Source organism: Microtus pennsylvanicus, chromosome 12 (assembly GCF_037038515.1).
Source record: "Microtus pennsylvanicus isolate mMicPen1 chromosome 12, mMicPen1.hap1, whole genome shotgun sequence".
NCBI classification, from domain to species: Eukaryota; Metazoa; Chordata; class Mammalia; order Rodentia; family Cricetidae; genus Microtus; species Microtus pennsylvanicus.
Window position 1 is genome coordinate 85213455 of NC_134590.1, and position 14415 is coordinate 85227869.

Below are 14415 nucleotides of genomic sequence, written 5' to 3' on the forward strand. Positions count from 1 at the left end.
GAGTAAAGTGGAGGGGGAGGAGGAGGAAAGAGGGAGAGAGAGGAAGGGAAGGAGAGAGATTAAAACAGATAGGGAAAGTGACAGAACTCAATAGTTAGGGAAGAAGTGCTTCCCAGAACCCAACATTTAGGGGAATAGCAATAAGTTAGCTTTCTTCTAATTCATTTTATTTTATATACGTATATATGTAAGTTTTGCGATCTTGGTGCTCAGGAGATAGAGGGAGGATCTTGAATTCCAAGCTAGCCTGAGCTACACAATGAGACCCCTTTTCAGAAAAAGAAGCAACGATAGAAATCACTTAAGTGTGCACAAAACATTCATGCCTCTTTCTACTTCTGTGGAGCTCTGAGATCCATTTTCTAAGCATGTTTCTAAGCCCTTGTTCAAAAACTCTGATTTGACCGGGACTCGGCCTCTGTCTGTATTCACACGAGGTTTGATTATTTTGATAAGCACTTGCTTTGGTCTGTACATCAAGCATGCAGAGCTTTGGATAAGCACTTCAGCCCTTAAAGAATCATGCTTGGGTACAAGGGGAGAGATGGACCATTCACAGAACTGTCTGCCAGGAAAAGTGCAGGGCTATTATCAAACAGTCTGGATTTTAATCCAGATAATCTTAACTCACAGAGTTGTTTGGACAAAAGTGTAGCAGGTTTTCTATGTAGCGTCTGTTCAGCAAATATCAACTCTTGTGCAACTTTCATGCAGAAACAGGACAGAATTATAGCAGACTGTGTTAGAACTCGCCAGGCCTGTGTGACATCCTAGAACTCATTTCAATAGATCTCTGCCTGGGACATAGAGAAGCAAAAGTCGAGTGCTGAGGAGGCTACTGCTTAAAACCAATATAAATTCCAACACCAATCTGAAGCAATGTAAGCATTTCTTAATTCGTAGATTAATTTGGCAGTTTCCATCATCTTTTGGTTGGCTTTCAATTCCATCGCATTTACAGTCCACACACTGATAAATGCCAAAAGAGGAAACAAGGAAAGCCGTGGCAGCAGAGCAATGGCATGGTGAGAAAGGTCTACTGTGCCTTGTTTGGCTTTCCAGTTTAACAGGATCTTTGGCAAATTGTTAAGATCAAACATGCCACGATCTCCCACGTGACACTCAGGTAGCACATCCTGAGCCCTGCAGGAAGACAGAGTCAGACAAATTCTAGATAGCCAGCTTTGGGGTGCACAGAGTTGATAGGCTGTTTTTCTGGTTGGTCGCTAAGAACTGTCCATGCTATAGGCTAGGTCTTTGTCCTCTATACTCTCTGACTTCATGTGGAAAGCATCCAGCTGGCAAGCTTGGGCAGGCTACTATACAGGTTCTTTCTATTGTGTTATGCCTAGAGAACCTGACTCCTCTTACAGTCATCGCTCTGCTCTTACTAGAACAACGCTATAAAGAAAAGTGAGAAACGTTTGTTTTCGCTGAATGTTCTTTAGACTGAAAATGAAATTCCAGATATAATTAATTTCATTAATGTAAGAAAAGAAAATGTCCAGAAATCATTTTTTATTTAAATAAAATGTGGGATAGACAAGGCGATCCTGCAAGACTCTTTCAAGTGGAGTTTTCTCTAAGACTGTATATGATTTATAAAGTAATATATAACTACAAAGAATTAAAAAATTTGAGTATCTATTATGTTTCATATCAAGATCTATATAGAACAGGACAAGAAAAATAAATCAAGGCAGTTTCTTAAAGAAGGAAACCTTACATAGAGATGGTCATTACAGAGAAATTAGATTCACTCAACAAAAGATTTATCCGGAGCATGTTTCCAATCACTCTGCTGTTTTTTGAAGGGCAAATTTCCAGCCAAAATGCTTCATTAGCAAATAATCATGGCACCCCCACCTTAGTACTACTTCTGAACCCAGGGAGTATGAGTTAACTACATGTGAAGATGGATAAAGGCTATTGATAGGGAAAAAAGAGAAGAGAGGGATATATGGACTCACTTAATCATGTGGAGAAGAGGAAGTGACAACAAGAGGAGAAACAAAACAATTTTATTATAATTCTAATGACTCAGTAGGTGAAACTACTTGATATGGCAGTGCATGCCTTTAATTCCAACACTAGAGAGGCAGAGGCAGCCAGACCTCTGAGTTCAAGCACAGCCTGGTCTACATAGCAAGTTCCAGGCCAATGAGGGCAAAATAGTGGGCAAGACCCTAGAGAGAGCAGGAGATGGGGGTATAAAGGGTAAAGACTCTTTAGAGGTCTAGGATTTGATCAGCACATTTTTAAAAAATCTTAAAATATTAGTTATATCTACCCAAACTGACCACAATATTAAGTATCTTGGTCATCTTTGTGCATTAGTGTTTATTGAGGCATGAATCATAAATACGTACCTGTAAGGATGAGGTGAAATGCTGTTCTTGAGTGATTATACAATAGAACGTCCACAGTTCAAATGGTTTGCTTTGTTTTGGTGGTTTCTATTGGGGCTTTTGGGTCTCACTATGGTTAGGCTGGTCTTGAACCTAGGATTCCTTTACCTCAGCCAATCAAATACTGCGAGGAAAGTCATGCCCCACCTGCTCCCCACACCCACTCAGTTTGTCTATTAATGTATACTCTTATGGGGTACTCACTGTGAAGAGAAAAATGAAAACTTCTTGGCTTAATTCAAGAGAAAGTACTTTAGGAAACTATTTTAACTTAAAATGCAGCATCTATAGCCTGCATGAGGAAAACATGCAATCATGTACATACAGTAAGTAACTATGAAGAAAATATAAAATCTTGTACATACAGTAACTATGAAGAAAACATACAATCGTGTATAGACAGTAACTATGAAGAAAACATTCAGTCATATACATACAGTAATTATGAAGAAAACATACAATCGTGTATAGACAGTAACTATGAAGAAAACATTCGGTCATATACATACAGTAACTATGAAGAAAACACACAATCATGTACATACTACAGTGCTATGAAGAAAGCATGCAATCATGTACACACAGTAAGTAACTATGAAGAAAACATGCAATCATGTACACACAGTAAGTAACTATGAAGAAAACATGCAATCATGTACACACAGTAAGTAACTATGAAGAAAACATGCAATCATGTACACACAGTAAGTAACTATGAAGAAAACATGCAATCATGTACACACAGTAAGTAACTATGAAGAAAACATGCAATCATGTACATACAGTAAGTAACTTAGCACCTAGGCCCTTTCACAGATACTTAAAAATGTCTTGAAACTTGAGTAGAAGTGGAAAAATTCCAGAAAAAGGCAGGACCACTTGTGTTTGTCAATCACAAATCCTAACCAGTATTCTCAAAGCCCTACCTCACCCCATGCTTTTCAAGGGTACTAATCATTTATCATGATTTCCCACACCCAGTTGAGACCTGTCCATAAAGTCCCAGACCAATGGATTTGCTGAACTCTCAGCTCATTCTTTACTTGGGAAGTCCCATAGGCTCACAAATCTGAATATGCTCGTTCAAGTTGGAACTTCTACCTCTCCATTTCTCTTAGCCAGAAGCAACTCCCTTCTTTCAGTTCTTAAGCCCCAACGCAATGTTTTTCCTGCTTCTTTCTTCTTTCACACTCCACATCTAACCCAGCAGAGGGTCTACGCATCTCCACCCTGCAGCACCCAAAACTCCTTTTAAAAACAATTCTTTGTCCTGCCATTCTCCTCACAATGTTCAGCAGACTCCCAAACACACTCAAACAGAAACCGAAATCCATGTGCCAACACAGAGTTCCAGCAGGTTTTGTCCCCAGTCTTCTCTCTGGCTCCCTTCCTGTACACTTTTGCTCAATACCATCTCCACCCACACTAGTTCTTGCATTCATTGAAATCAGCATCAGCTATACTTCTACCTCAGGACTCCTATGTCTTCTGCTCTTCCTTCTCATCGTGGATCTTCTCCTCCATTACCTTGCCAATTCCTTCCTTTTTGTTTTGCTTTTCTTCATAGACTATATTGTTTGAAATCATTTTGTCTATCTACATCTATTTGGATGCAAGCAATTTGAGTTTTTTTTTCCTAATTTGTTTTCTGCAATCATTCCAGAGCCAAGAAATTAAATTATTGGTGAATATACATTCTCACGAGGACTATGCTAGTTCATTAATTCACTAAAAGAAAACTGAAGCTCAGGAAGAATAATCAATAGTCCATGCAGCATAGGAAAGAAGAAACGGTGGATTTCAGTGTGGTGGTGCATGCCTTTGATCCTTAAGAAGCACAGGCAGGCATTTCTCTGAGTTTGAGACCAGACTTGTCTACATAGTAAGTTCCAGACTGTCAGGGCTATGCAATGAGACTCTCCTTTGATAACAATAATAACTTTTTTATTTTAAGAAAAAGCAGGTACATAATAAAATCCCAGCAGATCTTCTGGGACAGTTTATTGTTTCCATCACATAACTGGCTAATACAAAACACTCCGCACATTAGGTACTCAAAGATTTCATGATCTTTTAAAGTATGAGATGCTATAAATATTTTGTAGTTGTTTTTGCTCTTTGTCTAATCCATTTTGTTGAATGTCATTGGTCTTACTTGAGTTCATAAACTATTATTGAATAATAAGTCTAAGGTCATCTTTGGCTACATAGTAAGTTTGAGGCCAGCCTGAGCTATATGGCACTCTTTATCCTTCTGTAAAAATCAAGCTAAAAATAAAATGAATATTACACTACACAAGTGGATAATAATTATTCTTACTCAAGCCTGCCTCACAAATCTAGAAAAAGTCTAGAGTGTTTTTCTATATCAATTTGAGAAACTTTATAAACTATTATTCAGCTCAGAGAACAATCTGTAGTTGAGATTCATGTAGAAGAGACACAAAAGCAAAGAATTCAAACTCTAAGCTCACAGAAATGAGATAGATAATGTTCCACACATTCTGCAGACCTTTCTCTTAAGTTATCTTGAACATATTACTCTATAGAAAGATACAACCTGACACATTTAAAAATAGAAGTCCTTATGGCTGGATATTTAAATAAAATTGAAGATAATATTTGGAGTAGAGATGGCTTATTGAGTATAATACATGGGTGTCTTCCTCTAGAAAGGCCAGTCTAAGGTATGAAACGCTGACTTTGAGGCTTAAGTCATAGTAATAACAATAACAATCAGCACCATGACAAGGGTTCAAAACCAGTAACCGAAAATCTGACTATGATTTCTCCTTTCTTTTGTTTCTAGCATTAGGAATTGAACCCGGGGCCTCTAAGACCCCCACCTCCACCTATTTCCCCAGTCAGCTCCCTTTGTTTTTTTTTTTTTGTTTGTTTTGTTTTTACTTTGAAACAGGGTCTCACTATAGTCCAAGCCTTAATTCCTTCTGCATCAGCATACAAAGGAACTGGGATTACCAGCTGCTAATTATTTTTCAATTGAAAAACCAGAAAGAAATGGAGGGAGGGAGGGAAGGAAGGAGGGTGGGAGGGAAGGAAGGAGGGAGGGAAGGAGGGAAGAAACAAAGAGAGAAAGCTAGATGAAAAGTTGTCCTTTCCAATTCCTCCCATTTACCTCCTAACTGCCTCCCACTCTTGCTGTAGATAGTATGAACTGAGACCAGCTATTCTTGCTTCACCTGGGAGCTTGTGAGACAAGGGGGCTCCGGAGGTCAGCCCAGACCTACAGAGGCAGACTTCATTTTATCAAGGTTCATTTGCACATTTAAGTCTGAGGAACATTTATGCGAAGTATCATGAAATACTTTTCAAAAACAGTTATAAGAACTAAAGCACTGAGGGACTGCCCCAAAGCAATAGGCCACAGAAATAGGTTGCCTAAAAATTAGTCTATCGACAGAGACCCTTTTCCCTGGGGACCTTGCTTATCTGGTTTTTCAGTTTCTATTGAGAGTGCAGGCAAATAGCCTTCATCACACAGGCAAGGCTTCTTAAACACTGACTCAACTAATCAGAAAGCAATGTTCTTTTTTTTCCTTCTTTTTTTTAGCTCTGCCAAGAGCATCCCCATTATCACCTGAATAAAAATAATTTCACTCTCAAGTCTAACATTTAAATGATATAAGATTCCAGTTTAATTAGGACAACAATATAAAGCCAGCGAAATCAAAAGCAGGGACGATTTTCTAATGGATTTAAATTACGAGCTTGTGACAGACTGTGACAGATGACATATTTACTTTTCATGGGAGCTAAATGAATACCTTAGATAAAATGTGAGCTAAAAACATAGCAAATTTGGAATTAATTAATCCATTGATGATTTAATACACCCAACTTTCCCTTATAAAGGAAAACAGATGTGTAAAGCCAGTTCGTTAAAATGACAAAATTCAGCACATTATTGGAACTTAGTACCAATTGGGAATTTGACTTTTCTTTGGAAATTGAAGATGCTGTCATCAGAATTACCTGGGAGCTTGTGGGGTCAAGTGATACTGGAGGCTCAGTGTGGAGGTTCTGACTCACTCCTGATCTAGGGGAGCTTCTCTCACCAGCCAGGTATTGCCAGCTCTGCAATTTCAGAGCCATTCTCGGTGAGCATCATTACTGGTGCATCTTTTTTTTTCTTTGCTGGCCTGTACGTGGAGGCTTTCAGCAAAATGTTTAATAAATTCCAGATCTAGCATTAGATCTAGCATCTTAGCCTGACCTTCATTTCCTTAAGAAATAGAGAATTCCAATAGGACTGCAGAAACTGAGTGGGAAATGAGAATGTGAGTGTACGCGTGCTTGGAGACATCACAGTGAACTAATGACTAATTACTGTGCAATTGAATACTAATGGAGAGACGCATGAAATCAACATGAACAGGAAATGAACTCAATATGACCAATGGTTCTACAATTAAAATCAAATAAATGCCTCATAATAGAAAGACTTAAAAGATATGGCTACAGCCAGCCCCATTATTCTTCAGGTTACACGTTAGTAAAAAGAAATAAGCACACTGTGAGGGAGAACTATCGGGCTTGATATCTTTTGAAAAGTTAATGTGTATCTGAAATGTGAATTATAGTATTGTAATTATCTTCAAATTAAAGTATGTAAAACTAGTTCAATAGCAAGTCGCTTATTAAAGCAAATCAGATAAACATGAATTTCAGGAAGGAAACTTGAGAGGTTAACTTTCTGGGACTGCTTAATTAATTAATTATCACTCTGGATGTTTAACTCCTTAGGTCTTGGCAGCCCAGGCAGAAAGCTTCCAACAGAAGCGCCAGGACATACAAAAACAAGAAACAAAGAAAACAAACAATTTATTAAAGACTTTCACCTTCAAGCCTGGAGAGCAAATAGAAAATTTTAAGAGTTGATCATTAACTTTTATAACTACTTTTTAAAAATAATGGAATACATATTTCGTTTAGTTCTATTCCATTTACTTCCTCTTCCACGACCCAATGGCTGCGGGAAGCAGATTGAAATGAACTGCAATATTTTCTCTCAAAAAAAAATCTACTCACTTATCAGCTGTGGATCTAATCAAGGACCTAATAAGTCCATAATGGCACATTTGCTTCCCAGGAGAAACCACTGCTTCTCATCACTACAGAAAATACCCCTCTTGCAAGGTGCAAGCAAGAGCCATAGATTCACTGCAACAGTCTAATAATTTGATTGGGAGCTCTTAGGCACGGATAACTTAGATGACAATTAGAAAGCCTTCACACTGGCGCTAACATCTGTGTGCTGAACCACTGTATACTGATTAAAGGTTTTTAAAAGAGAACTAAGTACTTCTCCCATTAGAGCGGAGTCAGTTCTAATGGCCCTCGTCCTTGGTATGTAATACTTCAACATTCCCTGCTGAGCTTCTTGCTTGTGAATCCACAGAATGCAAACGCTGCCTAATCACCAGCTTAGAAGTGTCCAATCAATGGCTCAGGTGTCAGTGGGCATCAGGGCACAGCCCTGGGAAGGGGAAGAAAGCACTGTTCATTTCGTTGCTTTTCCTGGGTAGATTTCCCTTGAGTTCATAGCTACATAGAGGAGGTGATTTGGGTTTTGTTTTCCTGTTGAAGGAGGGATTCTAAGAAGAGGGTCAAAAATCAGAGAAATTGCCATGGGGGCACCAATTAATAGAAGTCACAACGAATGAGGGCATGCACACCACATCTCTCAGTGTCCTTCCTGACTTGTTATTAAATAAGGTCCTGTGCGCAAGGAGAACAGAGAGGCAAGAAAGTACAGCCATGGAGCTCTCACAAGCCCTAGCCACTCCTCTCCTTCCCCTCCATTCATTAAGGCCCTTTTCAAGCACATGGCTGCAGCAGATGTCCCTGAGAGAACATTTTGTTTCCCCCCTGCATCTCAGCTCAAACACCTGGGCTCTGACATGACGTCCAGTGGAGGCTATTTTCTTTTTCCTTTTTTAAACTTTCCTTTTATTTGGTTTGCATACAAGGCTAATAATGAGGTTTAAAAAACTATACACAATCAGTATACAATTACACTCATCGGGAGCCTGACATGTAATTTCTGATAAACCCATATAACTATGAACAGCAAAAGGAACCACAGAGCGCACACAATGTGTGGGGTCATCAGAATACAATGCCAACACAATCTCTGCGTCACGTCTTGTTGCATAGTATTAATCAGTGCAAACATTGTTTGGGAAATGAGAGGGGAGAGAAAGAGCAGTTTCCCAGCTGCCAGTGCTTTGCCATCAACTGTGATCATCAGTTGCATCTCATAGAAGATCTTCACTGCTAGAGCTTAGGAGCAAGGGATGACTTTGGAGGAGCTTACATAAGCTGTTCAAAATCAAATAAAGAACAGACCCTTCTACACAGACCCAACCAGCTTGATCATTGCACAAAAGGTATTTCTTGAATTATTTCATAATTCCCCCATTTAGGACATATATTTAAACCTTTGACTGCTACAGTAGGTGGGTACTGAGTAGGCATATAAGCTAAATGATCAGTGTTACTGGCTCATTCAAAAAAATACAATTTTGATTTTTCAGTTCCTACATATTGAATCGTGATTATTTTCTTGTTGCTGTTATAGGTAAAGAATACGACAAAGTTTCATTAAGAAAGAATTACCCTGGACCACAACATGACAGCTCAGGTCACCGGGACGCACAATGCAATACTAGTGTCAATACTATTGATATGTCTTAAGAAAAGTGAGACTGGAAAATGCAGAAATGTCACAAGCTTTGTCTTACCTTCATTTTAATAGAGCCTAGCATGACCTGTATGGGAGGGATTGACTACTTCAATTAGGTTTATGTTATTTTCAATAGGACTTCACATCAGTGCATTTAGCTGGAAAACATTTCCTGGCTTTATTATTACTGTTGCCATCCTTAAAATGCATTCTATTTATTTTTTTAATTCACCAGGAGGGGTGGAGGAATATGGGAGCAATAAAGAAAACGAGCCAGTAACATGCCCTTGGGGACCAATAGTAAAGGGAAAAGAATCTCAGAGGAAGAGGGATGGCAGACAAAAATGAAAGACATATCTTATTAAACCATCATAATTAAGAAGTAATGGGTATTCATAAAGAGACCCAAGACCCAAGGCCTAAAGATGTCTTCAGTAGCAAGAGCAAAATGTTGGCTAATGTTGCGATCAACAAATAATCTACATTAAAAAGCCATCGGAAGGAAGCACAGGAGAATGAGAGGGCACCGACCTGTCTTGTTGCAGTCCCCGCCTCATGCCATCATGCATGGTGCGTTAACCTAACCTGAAATCGCTGCAGAAAAGAGAAAGTAGGAATGCTTCCACAACACGGAAATTCTGGCAAACACAGGTGAAGAGCAGGCACTTCACTCCTTGTCACCTGTGGCTGATACTGTGGGCTAGTCGAGACTGCAAACCCTGAGATTACAGTTGCTGCCAGAGAAGCCAAGGGAATCGGGGATTGATGATGACGCTGACCCCCCCATTATTCATTTTGGTACAAAGCAGGAATTAATTGGATAGATTTTTTTCCCCTGAGTTCCTTTGCTTTAAGTTAGCTGGACCTGAGAGCAGGGAGACGAGGCTAGAGGGAAGGAGAAATACGTTTGGTCCTTGGACACCCCCTAGTGTCTGTGTGCGCATGAACACGCTGGCAGGCATGTCCTCTGCTTCTCTGTTGTACTGAACAGAAAAGACCAAAAACAGAATGCTGAGGCGGAAGTCCTGGGATGCCATAGAGCAGGAAATCTACTCTCAAGGCCCGAATGCCATGTCATAACCCCAGTCCCCTTCCACACTTCCTAGATTTCCCATTTGGTAGTAACTTTCTCAGTGTGTCAAGAATTTGTCTCAAGAAAATATGGAAATTATACAGGAAACCAGAAAGGATCTATAATTTGTTTCCATTTTTTTTCAGAGAGAGAGAGAGAGAGAGAGAGAGAGAGAGAGAGAGAGAGAGAGAGAGAGAGAGAGAAATCTCAGAGTTAATATAGTGAATGCAAAATGAAAAGGAGAAATGGAGAAAGAACTCTATTTGAGAGGATCTCTGACCATTTGTCTTTACACAGATAACATGGGAGTGTTTGCAGAAGCACTGTGATGTATGTACGTCCGCCCTGTGATTGGACATGAGTACTGAGGACTGCCTGGGAAGACCGCTGGCCTCTCCTCACAGTCAGCGCCACTCTGTGCAAGATCTCACGTGTGTGACAAAGATATAATTTAAAATTGGCTTGGAAAAGCTTCAATGTAAGTACCTTTGAAGGTTCCTGGACAAACCGTGTGACTCCCTTTCCATCTAAGTAAATTAATTTTTGGTATCCTGGGGTTATCTATGGGCTAGGCTTTCTCTGTTAGTGTATTGTTAAAATTATGAAGTATTATTGTGAATTTTATCTGCACTCATTTCAAAAGTGTGAATGAGCAAATGTTATTATATGAAGCTTTTGCAAATGGCCCTACCAGCCCCAGAATTCTCCACAGTGTTTGGGGAAAACATTCCATATAAGACTTAGTGAAAATTCAAGAGCCTTTGTATTTTCCTATTTTTTCTAGCATTTTCTGACTGGTTGGGGAAAACAACTTGTCATTCTATTGAATGCTGAAGACGATATTAACACAGCAAGGGGAAGTTTTTCTTGCTGCATCTGGGGTCTATCACCTAGAAAAGATCTGGATCACATCACTTCAGAGATGAGGATCCTAAGAGAGCATTGCACTGTAGACTGTAGAGCAAGCAGATGTCAAAAACCTCTTGGCCCACTCCACAGCCACCCTGAGCCTCTGAATGAAACTTCCAGTTTTTATTTTATTTTTGTTTTTAATTCCTTCACAGGAAACGTTAGTGATTTAAATACCAAACAAAGAGAGCCATGTTTCTGGTTATAGCCAAAACAAAATAAACTTTGAAAAAGGAATCTTGGCATATGAGAAGAAAACCTATATAATTCTCTTGATCGCTAATCCCTATGCCAATGTCTGTTTACAGATTATGACCTCAGCCCCTGACAAATCTGCTTAGTGAATTTTTGGCTGACAAACCTGGCAGCGCAAATACTGTCTGACACGCACTCAAAGGCTAAACGTTTTCATAATGGCTACTTTACATCGCCTAGTAGGTTTCCCTTTCGGACACAAATTAGACTTTTTTTTAAGTGACAGTATTAATTTTTGTGATTACACACAGAACTGAGATTTTTATTTAATATGCTGGGCCCTCTTTTAACGCTTTTCAAGGAGATCGACCGCTTTGCCAACAGACGGGTATTGCAGCAGGGGTGATTAGAGTCATTTTTCTCATAATTGGGAGCCACCATTTGGTTGCCATCTTTCACTTGCTCATTTACTCATCATATAATCCTTTATAACAGGGTTTGCTGCGTGTCATAAGAATGTGCCAAACAGTCGGGAAAGAAAGAACACAGCAACCCCTGACTGGTGGGGATGGGAGGGATTTCTAACCACTGCTCAGTCACTCCTTCACACTGCAATAAATCTTCACTTAATAAAAGTGACCCAACGTGGGAAAAGCAGGGGGTTGGGGAGGATTTGTGGAGAATCTGTGTTTTCTCTTGCGAAGACATCTTAAAGAACAGGTACTCATGCACATGGTGAGAAGGAGTCTTTATTTTATTTTTTTTTAATTTATTTATTTATTAAGGATTTCTGCCTCCTCCCCGCAACCGCCTCCCATTTCCCTCCCCCTCCCCCGATCACGTCACCCTCCCTCATCTGCTCTAAGAGCAATAAGGGTTCCCTGACCTGTGGGAAGCCCAAGGACCGCCCACCTCTATCCAGGTCTCCTAAGGTGAGCATCCAAACTGCCTAGGCTCCCCCAAAGCCAGTACATGCAGTAGGATCAAAAACCCACTGCGATTGTTCTTGAGTTCTCAGTATTCCTCATTGTCCTCTATGTTCAGCTAGTCCGGATTTGTCCCATGCTTTTTCAGACCCAGGCCAGCTGGCCTTGGTGAGTTCCCGATAGAACATCCCCATTGTCTCAGTGTGTGGGTGCCGAGAAGGAGTCTTTAAAAGATAAAAAGGTTTAAGTGCTCACCGCAAATAGGAAAATCCCTGTGTCCCTTCCCATCCAGCCAAAACCTAAACCCCAAATAAATGTAGCATGCTGTCCTTGTATACACTTATCATCACTTCAGGCTCATTTCACAGCAGATCCCAGTAGTTGGTACTAAGTCATCAGCAGTGGCCCTGTGTGAATTGTCAAATAATGGAAGGACTCCGAGACGAATGCAGGGGCGCCCGCGTTCTCAGCCCAGTTCTGTCGTCTTGGGAGAGGTGCATGACAGAAGGGTCTGGGTCCCCTTCATGTTCCAGGCAAAGAGAAACATTGCTCTGATTCCTGGGTTTCCATAAGAAAGAAGAAAATAAATAACAGAGTGAGTCTTAGCTTGCAATGATGCTTTCTGTTAGCACTCCGCCGTCTGGGAGCCAGCGAGGTTGGCGCAGCCATCTGCAGCGTGCATTCTATCTGACTCTGTGTGTGCAATTTCCCTTGGAATTTTCCAAAAGTATTAGAACTAAGCTGCTCATTTTTTTTCAGGGAACTATCAGATGAAAAGTCTCTGCTTATTTGCTTTTAACTGATCAGTAACTGTTTTTCTTCCACAGGAGACCACTGACAGCTAAGTTGCCTGGAAACCATAGCTAAGGCTGGCTCTGCTGGACCCAACTCTGGAATACTGCTTTGATAAAGACTTTGGATTTGTCTCTCTCTGCCCACTTTTTATTGTCGGTGGTGGGGTTTTTGTTTGTTTGTTTGTAATGGTACAGATAGAATCCCTGAGCTATATCCCTAGCCCCAGAATTTTCTTGTATATGTGTGCATTCATAGGCAAAATACATTTGTGCGTGTGTGCATGCGTGTGTGCGAGTGTGTATGTGTGTGTGTGAACTTGGCCCTGCTCTTTCCTTATAGGTCCTCAAGTCATTTTGTGAGAAAATGTCTCTCACTGGACCTGGGATTCATTGTTTTAGCAACACTGACTGACCAACAAGCCCAAGCGCAACCTGTCTCCACCTCCAGTTACTGTGGTCAACACTGCACTCAACTTTTGCAAGGATGCTGAGCATTGGAACTCAGGTTCTTTAGTCCCTAGCTCCAGTCTCTGGACTTACTTTTAAACTTAGTCATCTAAATTCCATTCTACAACTGGAGCACATGGGTTTTATTTACATAACTAAGATCTAAGATACTCCTCATGTGTTATCAACTAGCCCTAGCAGGAGGGCCAGTATAAGCTAGACTAAGCTAGGCACCTTCAACAAACCTTGCCAATTTTAAATAAGCATATGAGATAAACAAAGCCTAGTTAAACAAGTATTTTGCTTATCAAGTTTAACCTTTGCGATTTCAAAACGATAACTATACTGAGACACCCCTATCATAACTCAGGAAATAGTCGTTCTCGCCCAGCATGATTTCCAGACACTTAACTTCACATACTCACTTCTTTCAAAAAGCCTCTGCGAGAAGCTCACTGGATAGCAGACCATCGGACAAGAGAGTTTGAATAACCCCAGTCTAATTTTATCTAACAATTGTCTCACTTAACTAAAAGACAAGACAGGATGCGGGAGACAATTTCATATATGGTAACTGAAACTTTAAATAATTAAATAGTTAATTTTATACTTTGAAAACCTCTAAGCACTGAGAACCCTTTGCTTGCCAAAATTGAATTTGTCCATTTACACAAAAATTATAATTAAATTGACAGTTATATAGAACAAGTCTTTAGAATTAGGTGTAGAAGTTCACTTCCTAAGTTATAATTAGCTTTTAACTTAATCCCTCTGTGGATCTCAGTTCTACTATTTAGATGGAGGGGAGCACTGCTTCTTGTTTGTTGGTCTTGGTTGTTTTGTTTTGAAGACAGAGTCTCCCGCTGTAGCCCTGGCTGACCTAGGGCTCCCTGAGATCTGCCTATCTTGGCCTCTACTTGGCGCATGCAGGGGTTGAATGCATATGCCACTGCGCCCA